Here is a 23837-nt window from a genome sequence, read left to right as displayed (position 1 = left end):
ACCTTGTTTGTTTTTCTTTGTTCGTTTTTTCTCTCTTTCTTTTCCTTCTTCTTTTCATTAACATCGCATTTTTGAAATTCCAAACTCTACTCTAGATTTCTAATTTTTGTTTTTATGTATTTGTTACCAATTTTATACCTTTAAGAACCCAATCTTCAGGACCCATTTTTCACTAGTGTACGAGATTACTGGCTTGACTGCTCTCTCTCCCTTTGGACTCTCCATTTTCTCCACCAGGTCACCTGTATCTCCTCCCTAACCCCTCTCTACTCTACCCAACTCTGTGAATTTCTGTGTGTTCCAGACGGTGGAGAACACTTAAGGAACTGATTACTGGCTGGATCTGTCTCCCTCCTTTTCATTTCCCCCTTTTATCCTTCTGGCCACCTCTGTCTCCTGCCTCCTTCTTCTCTTCCCTGTATAACTCCGTGAACATCTCTGAGCGGTCCAGTTGTGGAGTGCACATAAGGAAGTGACTACTGGCTAGCCCACTCTCTCCACTATTGATTCCACCTCATCTCATTTGGGTCACCTCTAACTCCCTCCTCCCTCTTCTCTTCTCCATGTAACGCTGTGAACCTCTCTGAGTGACCCTCACAGTAGAGAAACTTTTCATCTTTAATGTAGATGTTTTATCAGTGGTGCTGTATAGAAGGAGAAGTTTTGAAACTACTGTAAAATTAAGACCGATAACTGGAAGTAGGAGGCTTAAGTCCAAACCCTGACTCCAGGGAACTCCTGACTCCAAGGAACATTAATTGACAGGAGCTCATCAAACGCCTCCATACCGACACTGAAACCAAGCACCACACAAGGGCCAACAAGTTCCAGGGAGAGACATAACAAGCAAATTCTCCAGCAACAAAGGAACACAGCCCTGAGCTTCAAGATACAGGCTGCCCAAAGTCACCCCAAAACCATAGACACCTCATAACTCATTACTGGACATTTCATTACACTCCAGAGAGAAGAAATACAGCTCCATCCACCAGAACATCGACACAAGCTTCCCTAACCAGGAAACCTTGACAAGCCACCTGTACAAACCCACACACAGCGAGGAAACGCCACAATAAAGAGAACTCCACAAACTGCCAGAATACAGAAAGGACACCCCAAACTCAGCAATTTAAACAAGATGAAGAGACAGAGGAATACCCAGCAGATAAAGGAACAGGATAAATGCCCACCAAACCAAACAAAAGAGGAAGAGATAGGGAATCTACCTGATAAAGAATTCCGAATAATGATAGTGAAATTGATCCAAAATCTTGAAATTAAAATGGAATCACAGATAAATAGCCTGGAGGCAAGGATTGAGAAGATGCAAGAAAGGTTTAACAAGGACTTAGAAGAAATAAAAAAGAGTCAATATATAATGAATAATGCAATAAGTGAAATTAAAAACACTCTGGAGGCAACAAATAGTAGAATAACAGAGGCAGAATATAGGATTAGTGAATTAGAAGATAGAATGGTAGAAATAAATGAATCAGAGAGGATAAAAGAAAAACTAATTAAAAGAAATGAGGACAATCTCAGAGACCTCCAGGACAATATTAAACGCTACAACATTCGAATCATAGGGATCCCAGAAGAAGAAGACAAAAAGAAAGACCATGAGAAAATACTTGAGGAGATAATAGTTGAAAACTTCCCTAAAATGGGGAAGGAAATAATCACCCAAGTCCAAGAAACCCAGAGAGTCCCAAACAGGATAAACCCAAGGCGAAACACCCCAAGACACATAGTAATCAAATTAACAAAGATCAAACACAAAGAACAAATATTAAAAGCAGCAAGGGAAAAACAACAAATAACACACAAGGGAATTCCCATAAGGATAACAGCTGATCTTTCAATAGAAACTCTTCAAGCCAGGAGGGAATGGCAAGACATACTTAAAAGGATGAAAGAAAATAACCTACAGCCCAGATTATTGTACCCAGCAAGGATCTCATTCAAGTATGAAGGAGAAATCAAAAGCTTTTCAGACAAGCAAAAGCTGAGAGAATTCTGCACCACCAAACCAGCTCTCCAACAAATACTAAAGGATATTCTCTAGACAGGAAACACAAAAATTGTGTATAAATTCGAACCCAAAACAATAAAGTAAATGGCAACGGGGTCATACTTATCAGTAATTACCTTAAATGTAAATGGGTTGAATGCCCCAACCAAAAGACAAAGACTGGCTGAATGGATACAAAAACAAGACCTCTGCATATGTTGTCTACAAGAGACCCACCTCAAAACAGGGGACACATACAGACTGAAAGTGAAGGGCTGGAAAAAGATTTTCCATGCGAATAGGGACCAAAAGAAAGCAGGAGTAGCAATACTCATATCAGATAAAATAGACTTTAAAACAAAGACTGAAAAGAGACAAAGATGGTCACTACATAATGATCAAAGGATCAATCCAAGAAGAAGATATAACAATTATAAATATATATGCACCCAACACGGGAGCACCGCAGTATGTAAGACAAATGCTAACAAGTATGAAAGAAGAAATTAACAATAACACAATAATAGTGGGAGACTTTAATACCCCACTCACACCTATGGATAGATCAACTAAACAGAAAATTAACAAGGAAACACAAACTTTAAACGATACAATAGACCAGTTAGACCTAATTGATATCTATAGGACGTTTCATCCCAAAACAATGAATTTCACCTTCTTCTCAAGCGCACATGGAACCTTCTCCAGGATAGATCACATCCTGGGCCATAAAGCTAGCCTTGGTAAATTCAAAAAAATAGAAATCATTCCAAGCATCTTTTCTGACCACAATGCAGTAAGATTAGATCTCAATTACAGGAGAAAAACTATTAAAAAATCCAACATATGGAGGCTGAACAACACGCTGCTGAATAAACAACAAATCACAGAAGAAATCAAAAAAGAAATCAAAATTTGCATAGAAACGAATGAAAATGAAAACACAACAACCCAAAACCTGTGGGACACGGTAAAAGCAGTCCTAAGGGGAAAGTTCATAGCAATACAGGCACACCTCAAGAAACAAGAAAAAAGTCAAATAAATAACCTAACTCTACACCTAAAGCAACTAGAAAAGGAAGAAATGAAGAACCCCAGGGTTAGTAGAAGGAAAGAAATCTTAAAAATTAGAGCAGAAATAAATGCAAAAGAAACAAAAGAGACCATAGCAAAAATCAACAAAACCAAAAGCTGGTTCTTTGAAAGGATAAATAAAATTGACAAACCATTAGCCAGACTCATCAAGAAACAAAGGGAGAAAAATCAAATCAATAAAATTAGAAATGAAAATGGAGAGATCACAACAGACAACACAGAAATACAAAGGATCATAAGAGACTACTATCAACAATTATATGCCAATAAAATGGACAACGAGGAAGAAATGGACAAATTCTTAGAAAAGTACAACTTTCCAAAACTTGATCAGGAAGAAATAGAAAATCTTAACAGACCCATCACAAGCACGGAAATTGAAACTGTAATAAAAATTCTTCCGGCAAACAAAAGCCCAGGTCCAGACGGCTTCACAGCTGAATTCTACCAAAAATTTAGAGAAGAGCTAACACCTATCCTGCTCAAACTCTTCCAGAAAATTGCAGAGGAAGGTAAACTTCCAAACTCATTCTATGAGGCCACCATCACCCTATTATCAAAACCTGACAAAGATCCCACAAAAAAAGAAAACTACAGGCCAATATCACTGATGAACATAGATGCAAAAATCCTTAACAAAATTCTAGCAATCAGAATCCAACAACACATTAAAAAGATCATACACCATGACCAAGTGGGCTTTATCCCAGGGATGCAAGGATTCTTCAATATCCGCAAATCAATCAATGTAATACACCACATTAACAAATTGAAAAATAAAAACCATATGATTATCTCAATAGATGCAGAGAAAGCCTTTGACAAAATTCAACATCCATTTATGATCAAAACTCTCCAGAAAGCAGGAATAGAAGGAACATACCTCAACATAATCAAAGCTATATATGACAAACCCACAGCAAACATTATCCTCAATGGTGAAAAACTGAAAGCATTTCCTCTAAAGTCAGGAACAAGACAAGGATGCCCACTTTCACCATTACTATTCAACATAGTTTTGGAAGTTTTGGCCACAGCAATCAGAGCATAAAAAGAAATAAAAGGAATCCAAATTGGAAAAGAAGAAGTAAAGCTCTCACTGTTTGCAGATGACATGATCCTCTACATAGAAAACCCTAAAGACTCCACCAGAAAATTACTAGAACTAATCAATGACTATAGTAAAGTTGCAGGATATAAAATCAACACACAGAAATCCCTTGCATTCCTATACACTAATAATGAGAAAACAGAAAGAGAAATTAAGGAAACAATTCCATTCACCATTGCAACGGAAAGAATAAAATATTTAGGAATATATCTACCTAAAGAATCTAAAGACCTATATATAGAAAACTATAAAACACTGGTGAAAGAAATCAAAGAGGACACTAACAGATGGAGAAATATACCATGTTCATGGATTGGAAGAATCAATATAGTGAAAATGAGTATACTACCCAAGGCAATCTATAGATTCAATGCAATCCCTATCAAGCTACCAACAGCATTCTTCACAGAGCTAGAACAAATAATTTCACAATTTGTATGGAAAAACAAAAAACCTCGAATAGCCAAAGCAATCTTGAGAAAGAAGAATGGAACTGGAGGAATCAACCTACCTGACTTCAGGCTCTACTACAAAGCCACAGTTATCAAGACAGTATGGTACTGGCACAAAGACAGAAATATAGATCAATGGAACAAAATAGAAAGCCCAGAGATAAATCCACGCACATATGGACACCTTATCTTCGACAAAGGAGGCAAGAATATACAATGGATTAAAGACAATCTCTTTAACAAGTGGTGCTGGGAAATCTGGTCAACCACTTGTAAAAGAATGAAACTAGAACACTTTCTAACACCATACACAAAAATAAACTCAAAATGGATTAAAGATCTAAACGTAAGACCAGAAACTATAAAACTCCTAGAGGAGAACATAGGCAAAACACTCTCTGACATACATCACAGCAGGATCCTCTATGACCCACCTCCCAGAATATTGGAAATAAAAGCAAAAATAAACAAATGGGACCTAATTAACCTTAAAAGCTTCTGCACATCAAAGGAAACTCTTAGCAAGGTGAAAAGACAGCCTTCAGAATGGGAGAAGATAATAGCAAATGAAGCAACTGACAAACAACTAATCTCGAGAATATACAAGCAACTCCTACAGCTCAACTCCAGAAAAATAAATGACCCAATCAAAAAATGGGCCAAAGAACTAAATAGACATTTCTCCAAAGAAGACATACAGATGGCTAACAAACACATGAAAAGATGCTCAACATCACTCATTATCAGAGAAATGCAAATCAAAACCACTATGAGGTACCATTTCACACCAGTCAGAATGGCTGCGATCCAAAAGTCTACAAGTAATAAATGCTGGAGAGGGTGTGGAGAAAAGGGAACCCTCTTACACTGTTGGTGGGAATGCAAACTAGTACAGCCACTATGGAGAACAGTGTGGAGATTCCTTAAAAAACTGGAAATAGACATGCCTTATGATCCAGCAATCCCACTGCTGGGCATACACACTGAGAAAACCAGAAGGGAAAGAGACACGAGTACCCCAATGTTCATCGCAGCACTGTTTATAATAGCCAGGACATGGAAGCAACCTAGATGTCCATCAGCAGATGAATGGATAAGAAAGCTGTGGTACATATACACAATGGAGTATTATTCAGCCATTAAAAAGAATACATTTGAATCAGTTCTAATGAGGTGGATGAAACTGGAGCCTATTATACAGAGTGAAGTAAGCCAGAAAGAAAAACACCAATACAGTATACTAACGCATATATATGGAATTTAGAAAGATGGTAACAATAACCCTGTGTACGAGACAGCAAAAGAGACACTGATGTATAGAACAGTCTTATGGACTCTGTGGGAGAGGGAGAGGGTGGGAAGATTTGGGAGAATGGCATTGAAACATGTAAAATATCATGTATGAAATGAGTTGCCAGTCCAGGTTCGATGCACGATACTGGATGCTTGGGGCTGGTGCACTGGGACGACCCAGAGGGATGGAATGGGGAGGGAGGAGGGAGGAGGGTTCAGGATGGGGAACACATGTATACCTGTGGCGGATTCATTTTGATATTTGGCAAATCTAATACAGTTATGTTAAGTTTAAAAATAAAATAAAATTAAAAAAAAAAAAAAGAAGGAAAGAAAAGAAAAAAAAAAAAAAGAAAACACTGACAAATCTGACCTCATAAAGATTAAAAACTTTTAAACATCAAAAGATACTGTTAAAAAATAAAAAAAGAAGGCTACAGACTAGAGGAAGAATATTTACCAAACATATATCTAATAAAGAAGTTATATCTAGAACAGAGGTTGGCAAATTACAGTCAGCTGGTTTTTTAAATCAAGTTTTATTACCTGTGGCTTTTTCAAACTAAAATGTCAGAGTTAAATAATTGCGATCCAAAATTTATGGCCTGAAAACATAAAATATTTACTATATGGCCCTTTAAGAAAAAGTTTGCCAACATCTGATAGAGAATATTTAAAGAACTCTTGCAAAAGAATAGTAAGAAGACAATCCAATTTTTTAAATGGGTAAAAGATTTAAATAGACACTCCATCAAAGAATATATATGAATAGCAAATAGAGTTTAAGTTTTGCTAGTTGAATAAATTCTAGAGAGCTGCTGTATAACACGATGCCTATAGTTAACAACACATTTTATGCAGTTCAAAATTTAAGAGGGTAAATTTCATGCTGTGTTCTTACCACAAAACAAAAACAAAGGAACCCAAGGAGAACGCCTGATAGGTGTTAGATTATATATTGCCTTGATTGTAGTAATGGTATCACAAGTATTTGTATACGTCCAAACTCAAATAGCAAGTGTCTCGTGGCGCAGTGGTAAAGAATCTACCTGACAATGCAGGACACTCGGGTTCAATCCCTGGGTTGGGAAGATCCACTGGAGAAGGGAATGGCAACCAACTCCTGTGTTCTTGCCTGGAAAATTCATGGACAGAGGAACCTGGAGGGCTACAATCCATGGGGTCACAGAGTTGGACACAACCGAGCACATACACATAAACTCAAATTATACACATTAAATGTGTGCAGTCTTTTGTATATCAACTATACATCAATAAAGCTGTTTTAAAATGCCAAATAAGCACAGGAAACTATACCAAATATCATTAGACATTAGGAAAAAGCAAATTAAAATCACAGTGAGATACCACTACACACAACCAGAATGCTTAAATATAAAAGAACCAAAAATACCAAGTGCTAGTGAGGATGTGGAGCAACCAAAACTAATTCTATACAGGCAGGAGTGCAAAATATTATAGCCACTTTAGAAAACAGATATAAAGTTTAGCAGATATAAAGTTAAACAGACATTATTTCACCTCCAACTCCTAGATATTTATAGAAGAGAAATAAAGACTGTGTTCACACAAATATGTTCATAATAGGCACAAACTAGAAACAACCAAACGTCCATCAAGAGGTGAACAGATAAATTGTTGCATGGAATATAGTAATAATAAAAGAAAGAACTACCAATACACAGAATAGCCTGGACAGATCTCAAAAGCATTATGCTAAATGATAGAAGCTAGAATTTAAGACCATATACAGTAAAAAGAAAATGAAAGCATCAGTCCCTCAGTCATGTCCGACTCTTGAGACCCCATGGAATGTATAGCCCCTCCAGGTTCCTCTATCCATGGGATTTCCCAAGCAAGAATAGTTGAGTGGGTTGCCGTTTCCTTCTTCAGGGGATCTTCCCAACCCAGGGAACCCAGGTCTCCTGCGTTGCAGGCAGATTTACCATCTGAGCCACCAGGGAAGTCCACAGGTGGTCTATTTATATGAAATTTTAGAAGAGGCAAAACTATAGTGACAGAAGCAAACCAGTGGTTGCTAGGGCCCTAGAAAGGGATTAACTGCAAAGAAACACAAAATAACTTTGGGGGATGAGGGAAATATTATTATTTTACTATTATGGTGGTGGTTACATGATTAAACTCATTTGCCATAATTCATTAAATTGTAATTGGTGAATATTTCATAAAACTAATTTTTAAAAGTTAAGAAAAGACAGAAACAAAAGTGCAGCGTTTACCTATGGCTGGCATAATTCTATTTGTTTCACTGTATACACCAGATTCTTGACTCTAAAGATTTTGACAACATATATGAACGTAATTTAAGATGAAAAATAGAATCAGAGAGGACTTCTTGGCCTACCACAATTGTTCCTAACAGATACAAATCAGAATTTTGGGTAATGTAGTCTGAATGCATCTTTCTAGGCCCCTTCCCCAGAGGTTCTGATTTAAGGTCAGGTACATGGAAGATAGACCTCTGTAGGCTCTCCAAGTAACAATGATGAACAGCGAAATTTGAAAACAATAAGCCTAATGTATAGATTGACCTGGAGTAAACTTTTGATGTCATGACCTGGTCCCTTTCGGAGACTTCTGAGAATAATATCAGAACGTCATAACAGACTTTGAAGCAAATAATTGCATTTGCATTGGCTCCAATAGGAGTCTCAAGACTTGGCAAATTTGCCTCCCAAAGAGGTAAGTCTTCTGATATGCCATTTACCTCCTTCCCCAACCTCAGCCTAGCTGAACGCATACTCAATCCTCAAGCCTTAGCTTTTTCATTGGTTATTTGATGAGATCAATAGCATCTACCTATCTCATAGAGATATTTGTCCAAATAAAGCAAATCCATATAAACTGCTTAACACAATGCCTAGTACATAGTATGTACAATGAAACCTGGAAAAATTGGATAGTCTACTTAATAACTCATTCCTGACCTCCACAGAAGGTTCACCCTGGTCATTTCATAACTTTATAATAATAAGACCCTGGATTTCATGCTTTTTAATGATTTGGACCTCATTTGTACCACTGACCTCTTCTCAATAAATGTCATCTATTAATAGTATCATTATGGGTTATATTTATTATTCTATTTATTAGCATTTTAGTGATTTGGATATCAATAAACCACCCTCGTCCATCATTCCTGGGTTTACTACTGACTTAGTATTTTGTAGGATTGAAGGCATTCCTCTGTTAATTATCTGGACAGATATCTACTTGCCTACTAGCCACTGCTTGCTTATAACAATCCATTTCAGATAGTTCTACAAATGCAGAGGAAAGTCAATTTTAAAACTTAGGAAAATAGAACCAAGAATTGAATTGGTAATAAAAGAATGACATTCAACTCCCTTCATGTCTGTTATTTGATAACCTAAAATCAACCCAGATGGTACTCCCAGCCACATTATCTCACCTTTTTTCCCTAGCCTCTGCTCTACAGGGGCTTGGGGGCTTGGTGGAGGTAGTGATTAGAGCTGATGTTGTTGACATAGGTGAAAAGAGGTGATTCCTTCAGGCCAGCAGTGACAAGTGACCAGTGGCAAGGAGCCATCAGTATTTTCCTCTTGTTCTCCCCTGCCCTCCCTGGAGCTGTCCTTCCAGTGCCGTCAAAGTCAACCACAAGCATCTTTCCAGTGCACACATCAGGCGGAGCATTGTGTTCAATCTTGGGGATTCTGTATCCTTGCTGAGTTTTGGGCAATGTAATAATTATGCTTGAGAAGTACTTAACCATCTGTAAGATAGGAAGATATTCTCATTTTCTAGGTGAGGTAACCAAGGGTCAGAGGGGTCATCCCTTGGCAGAGATGATCCAAACTGTGATAAGACTTAAACCAGATTTCCTGGCTCCAAATTCTATGGCTTTTTTCATTCTCCTATGACAATTTTCCAATTAGGAGGGAGACAATGTTAGCAGCTCTCAGCTTGTAGGAGAGCCAAAATCTTGACATTCCTCAGCTTGGGTGGGAACTGTGTGTTAAGACTCCCTGTTGTCCTCTCGCAGCAGTGGGCAGCCTCTGTCTTAGCAGACTGTGCTGTGCGGACTGTGATGTGGAAAATGTTAAGTGGCACTAACACAAGTTATCTGGTATTGATGCATTACTCTTTTTCTGTTTCTGCTCTATACTTTGAAGGAGAGCATTCATACCTGAAAACTATTGGGATTTAGAGAATTCAAAAACTATGCTCCCCTCTGGCCACAAATACTGGTGCTGATGGAATCAGACCTCTGATGGAGACTCTCAACCCAGGGCAAAGGTATTGGTTAGTTCAGAAAGGTCATGGGAAGGTGGAATTTGTACATTATTAATCTCCTATGTGTCCTTCCCAGTTATACCCATAGTAACCCATACTTCAGCGTCTTGGAACAAGCTATCACACTGAATTATAATGTTCTGGTTCCTTGTTAATTTTTCCCACTAGACTATCATCTTTCTCAGAACAGAGGATCATTCATTATTACACCCTGGTTGTCTAGCACAGTGCCTATACTATGTAAAAGTGAAAGTGAAAGTCATTTAGTCGTGTCTGACTCTTTGCGACCCCATGGTAGCTACCAGCCTCTTTGTATCTATTCTTGCCTTCCTCTGACCTTTCTTCAAGTTTGAGTAAGGTTTGAAAAACTGGGGGGCGGGGCAGGGGAGATCATGGAACCCTCTCATTTAAAACTCCCAAATGATTAGTTGTTCTGCATGTTGATTATGGTGGGGATAACACGGCCATTTGTTGTTGCTGTTTAGTCACTAAGTCATGACTGACTCTTTCGTGAACCCGGAGAAGACAATGGCACCCCACTCCAGTACTCTTGCCTGGAAAATCCCATGGATGGAGGAGCCTGGTGGGCTACAGTCCATGGGGTCGCTAAGAGTCGGCACGACTGAATGACTTCACTTTCACTTTTCACTTTCCTGCAATGGAGTTCTTGCATTGGGCTGCCGTCTATGGGGTTTCACAGAGTCGGACATGACTGAAGTGACTTAGCAGCAGCAGCAGCAGCAGACATAGCCTGCCAGGCTTCTCTCTCCATGGGATCTCCTAGGCAAGAATAGTGGAGTTAATATTTCCTAGTCTAGGGGATCTTCCTGACCCAAGGCTTGAACCTATGTCTCCTGCATTGGCAGGCAGATTTCTTACCACTGAGCCACATGGGAAGCCCTAATATGACCATAGGGTTTTATCAAAATTCATAAATCTATACATCTAAAAGCAGTGAATTTTATTATATATGAATTATACCTCAACAAACTCGATTTAAGTTAAAATCTCAAATAGCTTTCCATAGCATATGAGATCCACACTCTTTGCCACAGTTTGAATGGCTATCTGATTCAGAGTTACATAAGAAACAGAAGACATTTTTAAACTGGGAAAAAGTTGTATATATGCTACTCAAAAGTGTGGGCAGGTTGTTGTGAAGCTTTAGGGTAGGGTGGAATCCTCAGAGCTAGTCACTGCAGGGCACTGTTAGCACCCCAGGCCTGAAAGGAAGGCTGATTACCTGAAGACAGAAAGGCTGTGTGGAGCTGAGACTTCCAGTTAAATACCCAGGCCCCTCCTTTCCCATCTGCTAGGACTCATCATTGGCTGGATCCAGCCACAGGGCAGAGAGCAGAGGAAAGTCACCCCAGGACACAGAGTGGAGTGAAGAGCGGACCTAGAGGAGAAAATGGGAGCAATTCACCAAATAGCAATGGATTTACCTCTATAACTTCATCTCCAGCTCCTTCTAGAAGGCACTAGTCCTGGCTCACTGTGACCCTATCAGGCTGGATTTTTTGTTTCCACCTTACCACATTTACAGTTGCTTATTTCTGTGTCTCCAGTTGTCTGCCTCATATCTTTGTAGACCATTCTCTTTCTTGACATTCAACCCACCCTCCCAATAAAAAGGAAAGCCCCACTTCTCCTGAGCACTCATTGTCTCTGAAATCTTCCTGGTTATTTACCTGCTTACACATTACTCTCCATCTCTCCAACACCTGAAGAGTGCCCAGAGCACACGCAGAGTGCTTAAGTGCTTAACTAGCATTTACTCAGTTTTATCCAGAGCTGTCAAAATTTATATACAATAGTTTTCTTCGTTTGCTACAGAGGAAATCTCATGAATAGCAAAGAGCAACAGTGCAAGGCGGGTCCTCTGCCTTGTGCCCTGAGTTCCCATTCAGCCTGGGCAGATGCATCTAGAGGCCTGGGTGCTAAACTGGGGAGGGTGAAGATGTGGGTGGGAGGGTTTGGAGGCCTAAGAGAGTGGCGCACTATACACATCATGAGAACATCAGAGTTAACATAAACAGATAGAGACAAGATCCATGGGGAAAATGTGCTTTTAGCTTGCTCAAGACCAGTAGAAACCACTCTCTACACACGAGAAGCTTCCCTGGTAGCTCAGCTAGTAAAGACTGCCTACAATGCAGGAGACTCCAGTTTGATTCCTGGGTTGGGAAGATCCCCTGAAGGAGGGCATGGCAATCCACTCCAATATTCTTGCCTGGAGAATTCCATGGACAGAGGAACCTGGCAGGCTACAGTCCATGGGGTCGCAAAGAGTTGAACACGACTGAGCATCTTTCACTTTCACACATGAGAAAACAACAGAGACATGGTCAAAATTAAGGTCTAAACAGTGGACCAGCAACAGTCAAATCACGAGCTCTCGATAAATATTTGACCAATAATTCTGAATCACTGAAGCCCAACCAGGAAAGAGAAAATCTCCCTTTTCTAAGGGAAAAAGGAGATCATGAAGAGATCTGACTTCTTAGTGTGGTAAATATTAAGTCAACAAATTGTATTGCACGTTAAAGGCATTTTAACCAAGCTGGCTTAAAATAAATATCCATACTTTCCAGCAATCTTTATTTTTACATTATCATTATGTCTTATTTCTAAGAGCAATTAATTGAGGCAATTTCTTTTTAGCTGAAAAAAATGCATATGTCCTCCAAACCAAGGTCTGCTTTCTGCTTGCTGCCTTTTAGCTATTATTTTCCTTTATTGTTTTGTAGGGGAATAAACACTGAAAAGTTTTTCTAGCATTTACTCAGTTTTATCCAGAGCTGTCAAAATTTATATACAATAGTTTTCTTCGTTTGCTACAGAGGAAATCTCATGAATTGCAAAAATGGGAACATTTTGAATTAGAATACAGGCTTCCTCAAATCTTTTTCTATGCATGGAATAGTCTTTCATTCTGAGCATTTCCTAGTTTTAAAAGAACTATCTCAAATATTGATTGGGATTTTTCTCCATGTACTTTAGAAGACAGAAACATTGATTACACTGGGCTTTTCTTATTTACCACCTTTTCATTTGTGATGGGCCATCTGGGTATTCAGTGTTTAGTTATGTGTGTCTAAACTCTTTGAGGAAGACAGTTTATTTGTCAGGCTGCAAATATCTAGAGAGCTGGTAACAATTTTCTTTCAACAAGCAATTGTCAGGCTTCTTCTGGCTTGGAACACTGCCAGCTCACATCCTCCTGGGTGGCACATGTGGTCAGGAACAAAATGGCACAACAGACTCTGGACCTGACTTGGATCCAAAATTTAACACCAAACACAAGAAAGTCCATAGGTGAACTGTGGGGTCAAGACAGCTGGAGCTCAGTACACAGACCCCTATTTTTCTTTTTTCACTGTTTTGTTACATTATCACAAGGCTATCCAAAAAAAGAAAAATTTATTGTGTGTGTATATATATATATATATATATACACACACACACACACACTATATTGTATATATATATAGTAATATATATATGTATATTGTGTATATATATATATATACAATATATATATTATAATATATTGTATGTTGTATATGGAGAAGGCAATGGCACCCTACTCCAGTCCTCTTGCCTAGAAAATCCCATGGACGGAGGAGCCTGGTAGGCTGCAGTCCATGGGGTCGCTAAGAGTCGGACGTGACTGAGCGACTTCACTTTCACTTTTCACTTTCATGCATTGGGGAAGGAAATGGCAACCCACTCAAGTGTTCTTGCCTGGAGAATCCCAGGGACGGGGGAGCCTGATGGGCTGTCATCTCTGGGGTCACACAGAGTCAGACATGACTGAAGTGACTTAGCAGTAGCAGCAGCAGCATGTTGTATATTATATGTTGTATATTGTAATATATTGTTATATATACATATATACATATTATATATAGTATGTGTGTGTGTGTGTGTATATATATATATATATAACAACACATATATATTTGTTGTTGTTCAGTAGCTAAGTTGTGTCCAACTCTTAGTGACCCCAGAAGCATGCCAGGCTTCTCTGTCTTTCACCATCTCCCTGAGTTTGCTCAAACTCATGTCCATTGAGTCAGTGATGCCATCCAACTACCTCATTCTCTGTCGCCCCCTTTTCCTCTTGCCCTCAATTTTTCCCAGTATCATGATTTCAGACACAACTGAAATGACTTAGCACACACATATATAATATACAATGAAAGAAAAATGAAAGTGTTAGTCTCTCAGTAGTGTCCGACTCTTTGCGATTCCATGGACTAGAGCCCACCAGGCTGCTCTGGCTACCAAATTCTCCAGGCAAAAATAGTGGAGTGGGTAGCCATTCCCTTCTCTAGGGGATCTTTCTGACCCAGGGATCGAACCTGGGTCTCCTGCATTATAGGCAGATTCTTTACCATCTGAGCCACCAGGGAAGCGCTATTTATACTCTATATATATGTGTGATGTATATAAATTGATGCATGTAACTGCAAAGGCCAAGAAGTCTCATGATTTGCTGTCCACAAGCTTGGGAATGGGGTGGGAAGGTGGAGGAGGTAAATAATGGTGTAAGTCCCAGTCCAAGTCTTAAGACCCAAGAACCAGAAGTACTGATGTCCAAGGGCACGAGAGAATGAATGTCCCTGCTTAAGTGAAGAGCAAATTCATCTTTCTTCTATCAGGACTTCAACAGATCAGATGATGCCCATTCACACTGGTAAGAGTGGTCTACTCAAGCCTACTGGTTCAAATGGTAATCTCTTGCAGAAAAACCCTCCCAGACACATAACCCGCAAAAGTTTTACTAGCTACCTGGGCATCACTCAGCCCAGTCAGGTTGACACATAAAATTAACCATCACACAACTACACCACCACCATAAAATTCCTACCTCATGTATTTCCTTTGGGGTTCATTCATTCATTTATACCACAAGTACTGTTTTCGAGTATCTACTCTGTGGCAGGTTCTATCAGAACTGGCAGTGAGGAAGATGTGCCCTCCCTCAAGGAACCTGCGGGCCAGTGAGGATGACAAGCAGGTGTCACAATAAGGATAGATACATGGAACACCACCCCCCCCAACCCCGCCACCAACCATGTTTGATGTTTGGAGAATAGTGAGAGGAGCTGACACTGGAAGCAACGTCTAGATGGATTCTGGAAGGATGAATAAAGTCTAAGTGAGGAGAGAGCAGCAGGATATATAGGATCCATGGTGAGGAGTTCTAGAAAATATCAGGGAGAAAGGTCTGGAGGCATCACAGAGCCCAGTGAGTTCAGGTAGGGAAATGGTCAGAGATGGAATAAGGCTAGAGAGATAAGCTGTGGCCATGTTATATAGGGCCTCTACAAGCCACAGAAAAGATTTGGGCAATGTGGTACAGTGGTTAGGGGAGCAAGATCTCAAATTTTGGGCTTACACCTGAATCAAGGCTATAAAATGGAATTTACAGTTTACCTGCCTCATAGGAATTTGGCGAGGAGCTACTGAGCTAACCCACAAAGAATGTTAGTACAGTACCTGGCAGACACTGTGTCCTAAATCACTTCAGTAATGTCTAACTCTTTGCAACCCCATGGGCTGGAGCCCACCAGGCTCCTCTGTCCAGGCAAGAAAACTAGAGTGGGTTTCCATTTCTTCCTCCGGGGGATCTTCCTGACCCGGGGATCAAACCCACATCTCTTTACATCCCCTGCATTGGCAGGCAGGTTCTTTTCCACTAGCACCACCTGGGAAGCCCCCTAAGTCCTTAGTAAAAGACAGCTATTATCATCCTTATTATTTAAAACTGAGGCTCCTGGAAGTCATAGAGACAGGCCAAGAAGGCAAGGCAAATACAATCAATTTACACTTGCTCCAGGGACAGTGTGATGAATGCTTTTACAAATGACAAGGTTGGAGGCAGGTGGAACAATGACACTGCTAAGTAGGTTTTGGCATTGAAACATGTAAAATATCATGTATGAAACGAGTTGCCAGTCCAGGTTCAATGCACGATACTGGATGCTTGGGGCTGGTGCACTGGGACGACCCAGAGGGATGGAATGGGGAGGGAGGAGGGAGGAGGGTTCAGGAAGGGGAACACATGTATACCTGTGGCGGATTCATTTTGATATTTGGCAAAACTAATACAATTATGTAAAGTTTAAAAATAAAATAAAATTTAAAAAAAAAAAGAATTCTGATTGGCTGTATTATTAAAGAATAACATTTTGTGGAAGAAACATGTTAATATATTGTCCATAGTTAATGCTTATATGTATTATACATTAGAGATAAATTTGGGGGGATTTCCTTGGGTGGTCCAGTGGTTAAGACTTTGCCTTCCAATACACGTGGTGTGGGTTCCATCCCTGATCAAGAGTTAAGATCCCACATGTCTTTTGTGGCCAAAAAACCAAACCATAAAACAGAAGCAGTGTTGTAACAAATTCAATGAAGATTTTAAGAATGGTCCACATCAAAAAAAAAAAAAAAAGATAAATTCTGATATGGAGAGGAAACTAAAGCAAGAGATCCGGGTATACAGGAAGATGCACACTATGGTGGGGGCACTGAGAAGAACAAGACCTTACATGTTGGGAAGAGAACACTTGGCTGTTGGGGGTGGGGGGTCAAGCGGGATGCAAGGAGCAGATAGGGTGATGGCAAAGCGGTCCTGCCTAAAAGCAATCCTCCCAGAATTAGATCTTGCCAGAATGTAATCCATGTGCTCTCCTGTGCTGCACTCCCCAGTTTTTCACACTGACATTTAAAAATGATCTTGTGCCTGCCTCAAGCTACTCTACCTTTCACAGGACATGTTCTCCAGAAGCAGTCCTCCTTGAGAAGATGATGAGGGGTCTGGAATCGACACCTTTGAGAAAAAGGGTGAGGCAGCAGGATTAGGCTGCAGCCCCTGGCTGGATTATACTGTGTCTTAACCCTACAGGAGGCCTAGGAGCCAGGGGGGGGAGGTGGGGCAGACCCAGAGGTGGGGACAGGCAGCCTTTAGGCTAGAAGCCTCTGCTCTCAGTTTCAGCATGGAGAGGGTGGGGGGAAGGGTAGTTCTTACTGAGGAATGCTGAGAGTCTGGGGAGAAAAAAAATCTTCCAGGACATCCATAAAGTCTATATCTGTGTCTCAGTCTATATTTTCATAACCTGGGCCCTCACCTTAGCATAATATGGCTGCCTTATTGAGTGTTTAATTTCCTTTGAAGGTTAACCATTCTGACTTCTAAATCCTGGGTTTGGCCTGTGAATTTCTCAGCCCTAAGCCAAGCTCTGCTTTTGCTTGCCCTCAAGTGTTAGTTATCTTACTGTGCTGTGGCTGGCAAGTAGCCATAGCCACCTAATGCTACTGCCCATAGAGCCACTTCCTCCATGGATCTCAAACACTTGCCAATGCATTCAACACACTTTCACTTGGACATCATCCCAATTTACCACTGACACAAGTTTTCACACTGAACTGCACATTATGCTTCACCTTCTACAAGTAATGGAGTGTTCAGTGCCAGGCAGTATCAGCAAATCCCAGTCTCACTGCCAGCTTTCTCAGGAATAGGCATCAACTACAATATCACAAAGTGGGTTCTCCAAAAGCTGACTTATAGATGGAGTTTGGGACACAGAGTATCTGTTAAGAGTCAACACCTATGATAGGAAAGCTATGGAAGCAGAAACAGTTGAACTGCAAAGCAGACCCAACAAAGTCTCCAGAAAGCTGGCAGGAGGTTCAGGAGTATGTGTTGCCAATATGAGTTATCTGGTGGACTGACATAGCAAGGTTTTGTCCCTCCACCTCACTCAACTGCAGGCTGTCCCAGGAGGTGCAGCAGCCTTGCTGAGCAGCTCTCTGTAGCTGAGGCAGATCCCAAAGCAGCAGACAGCCAGAGGCCCTTTTGCTGAACACACTGCCCACAAGGGAGCAGACGTCCTTCTCTAAAGGGGGACACAGGCTTCTCTGATGACTCAGTTGGTAAAGAATTTGCCTGCCAATGCAGGAGACATAGGAGATGAGGGTTCAATCCCTGGGCTGGAAAGATCCACTGGAGGAGGACATGGAAACCCACTCCAGTTATTTGTGCCTGGAGAATCCTATGGACAGAGGAGCCTGGCAGGCTATGGTCCAAGGGTTGCAAAAGAATTGGACATGACTGAGCAACTAAACAACAACAACCAGAAGGAGCACATATCTAGGTCTACTGAAGTTTTCCTTCTTATCTTCTGAGGATATTTTTGAAGGTTTATTTTGCTGCTTTTTGTCCCAGGTTATCTTAAGTCTGAAATCATTTTTTGAAACCATTCCCATCAGACTCAAAGAATCAACACACAATCACACTCACACAGGAGCTGTCTGATGCAAAACACTGCACAGTACACCAACGGAACGGCATGTGGTAAGAGGATTAAATGTTGTGTTCTGTGGAAGTTAGCTTCTGTGCAAATGCAATGACGGAAAGATCCAGAAGAAATATCTGTCACACCTTTGACGATAAAGTTTGACTCGGTTGATCTGACTGGTTATAAAGATGCCGGTTCCTGCTCCTCAGCCTTCCTCTTAATAAGGCAAACTTGGGCAAAAAGATGACCATCCCTAAGAAAGGGACAGCCCTCAGGAAAATGGACTGGTGTTGTTTATGAAAATTCAGAACTTGGTCTTTGGCCACAGCTGAGACTTAAATGACACATAGACAGCAGGGGTGAGCGAGAATGGAGTGTGCCCCTGACCTGATCTTCACTTCACTTTGTACCAGACTCTGGAGGCCTTGCTCCCAGTTGTGTGTGAAAGTCGCTCGGTCATGCCCGACTCTTTGCAACCCCATGCACTATACAGTCCATGGAATTCTCCAGGCCAGAATACTAGAGTGGGTAGACCATCCCTTCTCCAGTGGATATTCCCAACCCAGGAATCGAACCGGGGTCTCCTGCACTGCAGGCAGATTCTTTACCAGCTGAGCTACTAGGGGCTCCCAGTTAATAATAATTAAAATATACACACCACAATATATAAAATAGATAACCAACAAGGACTTATTGTATAGCAGAGGGAACTAAATATCTTTAGGAAAAGAAACTAAAAAAGAATATATATATATATATATATGTATATATATACATAACAGAATCACTTTGCTGTACACCTGAAACTAACACATTGTAAATCAACTATATTTCAATAAAAATATTTTAAATACCCTTACCTAGTACACTGCAGCATAATCCTGACCATCTTAACTGTAATCTCTAAAACATACATGATTCCTCACCCTGCGTGTCTCCTCCAACACTTTGCCTCCAACACTACCCTACTTTCTCTTTAAAATTGTAACTATAATTACTCAGTTGGATAGAACAGTATTTTGTCCTGTTCTTAATTTTAAAATATGCAAGTAAAAATTTTTTGTGTTCTTTTGAAAACAAAACTAGATAAAGTCACTGGCTCTTGACTGATTTTCCCCAACCATCACCCACAACTTCATTTTGCATTAGTCATATTTAAAAAAGAATTCCCCACAGAGAAATATATGCCAGCACAGATGAACTGTATTTAATCCACTTTTCCTTCTGCCTTCCACAAAGCATTCCTATACCCCAGAGCATTCTTCCACAGGTAAAGTATGGGATGAATGATTCCGCTACCTCTCATTAGAAAGAAAATACCAGAATAAAATGGAGACTTTAAAAAGAAAGAAAAGATCATTGGTTACTGCTTTGTTTTAGGGAAACATCTCACATACCAGAAAAGCTTTATAAAAGCCACTGCTGAATCAGGCTTAGAGGGGGAGGCATAGCTACCCAGCCCATCTGGTGCATGGGTAGGGGGCTTTTCAGGAAGGGAGGGAGGAGAAACACCCTCATTTTTTCTCCTATTGGTATTCTTAGAGATTTGCTTATTTAATTATGTATGCAAAAACAATCATCCATTCAACCATAGGGCTCAAGGGAGTCACAAAGGGAACAAGGACTATGCCCGCACCTCAGGAGTCCACCACCAGCCAGAGCATGGCAAGTGCAGGCGGCGAGGGTGTTCTGGCACAGACCAGAATGAGCAGGGATGGGGAGCCGGGGCAAAGACAGGGGGAGACTTCCTCCAGCTCCTTGATCTATTTTGTTTCAAACTGTTCAGTAGCAAGACTCATAGCACAGAGTCCCTTAAGAGCTAAGCCACAACTCTCTATGAGATGGTCTTCCAGGAACTGGTTCTAATCTACTCATTGCTGCTTCAACTCACATAAAAAAATAATAAACCTCATGCTGACCCCATGGAAACTTCAGGGAATAAGCTCTGTGCATTTATACACCAACACTAAGGTGCCCAGAGGCATAGCAGGAAGCTCTGAGACCCCAAGCAAGATTTCAGAAAGTCTTTATTTTTTTAACTGTAAAAATAAATAGGCCTCTAACTCCACACACTAAAGGGGTTTGTGGAGTAGTATTTACACCTGTGGAGAGTAGAAGGCGCCTGCTGAGAGGATCGGAGTTTCTCTCACTGACTCTAACTTATTTACCATTATTTTTGCAGTTCCCTCATGCAGGCCAGACACCCCAGAGTGTTTTATTCAACATGTGTAAATAACTCCAAAGATGGGCAACTTTAAAGATATTAGTTTGCATGAGTAAATGCCAGCTGTTGGCTGTCTGTTAAGTCATTTCAGTGATGTCCGACTCTTTGCAACTCCATGGACTATAGCCTGCCAGGCTCCTCTGTCTATGGGACTATCCAGGCAAGAATACTAATGTGAGTTGCCATTCCCTTCCCCAGGGGATCTTCCCAACCCTGAAATCGAACCTGGGTCTCCCACATTGCAGGCAGATTCTTTATCATCTGAGCCACCAGGGAAGCCTGTGTTAGCCATCTGAGCCCCACCATTTCACAGGAAATGGACATGGCAGAAGCACTGGCCTTGGGCCCTGCTGCCCTGGGCTCTGCTGGGTAGCCTGGGACATGTCACCTAAGCTCTCTGAAGAGTTCACTTGTCCCCTTCCATGAGATGAAGGTGGCACCACTTTGTAAGAATCTATTGTAAGAATCAAATGGGAAGGGTGGAGAAGCATTTTACAATTTCAAGATTAGGAGTCTTACGGATGTTTGCAGCGTTCCTTGTTTAGGTGGTACTGTGTTGGGAGAATTTGGAGTGGTTTTCAGATGTTCCTTCAATGTCTAACTTCCCCAAACTTGTACCTTGAGAAGAAATATAACCACACCAGTATGCTTGCTTTTCCTCTTTCACTTCTTTCCCACCCCTTTAATCCACCCTCTTCCCCCCTAGAATTTCAACCCCTTTTTACTGTCCTGTGTTTCCTTCCTGGTTCTACAAGTTCCTATTAGTTAATACTATGGCATGTGATCGTGATGATGCAATGGATCACCCTGAGCTGGTTTAAGAAGGTGTTCCCTTTTGCACTGCACAGGAAGTAGACTCCTTGATGGGGACTGGTGGGCAGGAGGGTTGTTAGTGAGTGTACTTGGGGAAGAAAAGGAAAGAAAGCCAGATTGAAATGGAGGGAGAAGTTGGCTGCAATCTAGTTTCAGTAAAGGTCTCTGCCCACCCTGTAGGGAGGTCTGAATCCTGCAGGGGAAAAGGTCCAGGCTTTCATATCCCCATGAAGACCAGTCATTGCATGTAGCCAGGCTGGGAAGGGGCATCACCTTCAGCCAAGACAGCAGGAGACTGGGAGCTGAGGTCTTGCCTCCATCAGCACTCCCAGTGGCTGCGGGGATGATCCTGCACTTCTGATAGGGGGTCTGCACAGCACATCTCAGCACTCTTCTCCAGCAGCCACTATCAACCATGATTATTTCCACCATTTGCTGAAGGGCTGACCTGACCCTCTGAGCTTCTATGTAAGGAGACTCAGACATGACATCAGACACCAGTATTTGAAGCAAACGGCTCAAGCCAAGGGCCCAGGAAATACCAGGCAGAGGTAAAGCTAAGAGGTTTTCATTATCGGGAGCAAGTAGAAAGTTTGGGAACCAGGAGAAAAAATTCAGTAGAATTAACAAGGCCTCGGGAATCAATAGTGGCAAGAATGCAGGTCTAGGTGTAAGTACAGTAAGAAGATCCAGAACCAGTAAGCTCATGCATAAGGCAGATTCAATTTTGACCCTCACTGTTGGTAATCAGCGGAATGTGTCTCCCTAGCTCCTTTCCTCCAAACAGGAGCATAACCTACCTCTGTGCTGTTTAAAACATGTAAGGGATATGTAGTAATACAGTAAACAACAGACATCCATTGAACAAATTGTTTCTATGAATTTTTTTCAGCCAGGAAAATGGTTGATGGCCATTGGATAATATGCTTCCCTCTTACAAGCTATTAAAAGTGAATTAAACTATATTCCAATAAAGTAAAATAAAGTGAATCAGCCATTGTGATGATCCTCCCCAGTGCTGGATTCCAAGAAGCTTAGAGTTAATTTCAATGTTGATTTGCCACAGCCACCCTGTCACAGGAACATGGCAGAAATCTCCTAGCTCTTTCTCTGTGCCTCTTCACCCTTATTTCTCACCCTTTTACTTCAAATTCTATTTTTCATTAGTAGTGTAACATTTTCATTGTAACTATCTCAAATACATTACTAAGAGTGCTTTACCTGTGTTTAAATATTTTTGTTGAAGAACAGTTGATGTGTAATATTTTATAAGTTTCAGGTATACAATATAATGATTCATAACTTTTAAGGGTTATACCCCATTTATAGTTATTACAAAATATTGACTATAAAAGCTTGACATGTTTTATAACTAGTGGCCTATTTCCTGATCTTAGTCACAACTCTGGACAGGGAGTGTGAACTGTATCTATTTGGAGAAGTGTATAATCATGAGTTTAGGAAGGGAGATAAGGCTATGTTTACTCTTCTTCCTTCCCAGAAAGCCACAGATATAAAGAGGATAAAAACTAAAGAAAATTCCACCTAAAATGAAAATAAGAAATGGCTAAAACCCTAAATCATAGTCAAGAATATTGTCAAAATACAGCAAATTTTGGACCTAAACTACCGGTAGCAAAAACTGACTCCTCCTAGGTCTTGATAAGAGTGAAGATTACTCTGTAAAAACCACAATGACATATCACCTCACACCTATCAGAATGGTATCACCAAGAAGAACACAAATAACAAATGTTGGCAAGGATGTGGAGAAAATGAAACACTCGTACACTGTTGGTGGGAATGTAAAGTGGTACAGACACTATGGAGGTTCCTCAAAAACCTAAAAATAGAACTACCACATGATTTAGCAACTCCACTCCTGAGCAAATATTTGAAGAAAATAAAACACTATTTTCAAAAAGATGCAAGCCCTCCAATGTTCATAGAAGCAATTGCTCATATTTACAATTGCCAAGATAAGGAAGCAACCTAAGTGTTCATCAACAGATGAACAGATAAAAAAGGTGTGGTGTGTACATGCAGTGCCATCACCTCCGCTAGAATTCAGCTGGAAATGATGGAGCTCAGCTCCAGCAGAGCTGGCTTAAAACTCAACATTCAAAAGACAAAGATCATAGCATCTGGTCCCATCACTTTGCAGCACATAGATGGGGAAACAATGGAAACAGTGACACACTTTATTTTCTTGGGCTCCAAAATGACT

General features: G+C 40.6%; 1 long non-coding RNA gene across 1 annotated transcript in view; it reads right to left on the bottom strand.

Annotated features, from left to right (window-relative positions):
• Positions 1-23837, bottom strand: part of LOC123328032 — a 128829-nt gene that overhangs the window by 15404 nt on the left and 89588 nt on the right. The window contains exon 3 of the long non-coding RNA XR_006542753.2: positions 11502-11657. This is a non-coding gene — a long non-coding RNA (uncharacterized LOC123328032). The remainder of the gene's footprint in view (positions 1-11501; positions 11658-23837) is intronic.

This window comes from Bubalus bubalis, chromosome 11, assembly GCF_019923935.1.
Source record: "Bubalus bubalis isolate 160015118507 breed Murrah chromosome 11, NDDB_SH_1, whole genome shotgun sequence".
Taxonomy (NCBI): domain Eukaryota; kingdom Metazoa; phylum Chordata; class Mammalia; order Artiodactyla; family Bovidae; genus Bubalus; species Bubalus bubalis.
This window is presented reverse-complemented; position numbering and strand designations above follow the sequence as displayed.